Here is a 2241-nt window from a genome sequence, read left to right on the forward strand (position 1 = left end):
GATTGGCAGGATTCGATGACAGATGAGTTGAATACACAAAAAGAAGCTGCTTCATGGGAAATGGTAGAACTTCCCCCTGGAAAATCTGTTGTTGGAAGCAAATGGGTCTACAAAGTCAAAACCAAGTCATATGTGAGTATTGAATGCTGCAAATCTCATGTTGTTTCTCAGGGTTATACTCAAGAATATGGCAGAGACTATGAGGAAACATTTGCTCATGTTACACGCATGGTAACTATTCTTACACTCATTGCAGTTGCCGATGTTCAGCAGTGGGATCTTCATTAAATGGATGTCAAAAACGCATTTGTTAATGGGGAACTGCAAGAAGAAGTCTACATGCGTCCGCCTCCTAGATTAGATCATGCTCCAAATTAGGTGTGTAAACTTCGTCGTGCTATCTACGAAGTGAAACAAGCACCTCGTGCTTGGTTTGAGAAATTCAATAGTGCAATTCTTCAATGTGGCTTTACACAGAGTTACTACGATTCAGCAATGTTTACACGATCATCAAACAAAGGTATTTTTATCCTTCTATTGTACGTAGATGATATGGTTATCACTGGAAGTGACATTGAAGGTATAAGAAATCTTAAAACTCATCTAAGTAAATGTCTTCAAATGAAAGGTCTTGGTCCACTCAGTTATTTTCTTGGTATTGAGGTGAGCAAATCAGCTGATAGTTATTTCGTTTCTCAAGCTAAATATGCGTCTGAAATCATTGCACGCTCTGGAACTATTGATATTAAAATTACAGACACCCCACTTGAAGTGAATGTCAGACATAGTCCTTCAGATGGAATACTTTTATCCAATCCAACCTTATATCGACAATTGGTAGAGAGTTTGAACTACTTAACCATTACTCGACCTGATATAAGTCATGCAGTTCATATTGTTAACCAATTCATGTCAGCTCCTCATTCTACTCATTATGTTGTTGTTCTTAGAATACTTCGTTATCTTAAGGGAACCTTATATCAGAGGTTGCAGTTCTCATCTAAATGTAAACTGATTCTTAGAGCATGCTCATATTCAAATTGGGGAGGAGATGTCACAGATAGGCGATCTATTACAGGGTATTGCTTGTTATTGGGAGATTCTATTATATCTTGGATAAGTAAGAAACAGACTGTTGTATCGCGTTCAAGTGCTGAAGCAGAATATCGATCTCTAGCTCATACTACTTCTGAGATCATATGGCTTCGATGGTTACTCAGCGACATGGGAGTTGTCATTTCTACGCCTACACCTCTATTCTGTGATAACAAAGCTGCAATTCAAATTACTTATAATGACGTTTTTCATGAAAGAACCAAGCATATAGAGATTGACTGTCATTTTACAAGACATCACTTTAAATGGAACAATTACTTTTCCTCACGTAAGCTTTGAATTTCAATTGGCAGATTTATTCACCAAGTCACATCCTGCTCCTCGACTAAAGTTCTTGCTTTCCAGACTCAAGATGAGTTCAACACCATCTTAAGTCTGAGGGGGGTTATTACGAGATACTATAGTATCTTTCCATATCTTCTCCTTAAATGCATATATATTGAATGTTGTCATAATATTGTACGTAGCTTTTGTATATTTTGTTTCCGTTTTTCTCATTGTAATCCTTGTATATGTACTATGGCTTAGACCATCTATTGAATACAATAAAATAGAGATTTTTCTCTCAACCTGTTTAGTTTTCCTCTGATGCTCATGTTCTATCAGTGACTGGGCATATTGGTCCAAATGAGAGCTTCCAGGGACCCCTGAAGATCCATTTCATCAAGATTTTTGAGCCCTGAAAACCACTATATTTAGTCTTTTACCTCCTTGCATTCACCATTAGCACATCTTAACATTAGAGCGATAGTCCCAACGTGAGTATAACTGTTAAATGTTGTTATTGTGTTGATTTCCATCACACCATCAGGAGGATATCCATTCCTAATTAAGGACTTGGTTTTGGTCAGTAGTGCCAATGCTTTGGTAGGTAACACAATTGGCTGCTTGTTATCGAGTTTTTCAGGCCATCTCTGCTTCTGCATAGGCAAGCATTGGGTTTGGGTTTAATTCCCTAAAAATTGTGTCGCATCTTGACTTCCATATGTACATGTTACAATATCATGAAGTCTCGTGAAGTCTAATTTACTTTATTATGAATTTCTACCTACCCAACGTATGTGGTTTTCATTGTATATCAAGAACAAAATCTATAGGCATTTAATTATAATATGGTTAATTAAT

This window comes from Papaver somniferum, unplaced genomic scaffold, assembly GCF_003573695.1.
Source record: "Papaver somniferum cultivar HN1 unplaced genomic scaffold, ASM357369v1 unplaced-scaffold_48, whole genome shotgun sequence".
NCBI lineage: Eukaryota > Viridiplantae > Streptophyta > Magnoliopsida > Ranunculales > Papaveraceae > Papaver > Papaver somniferum.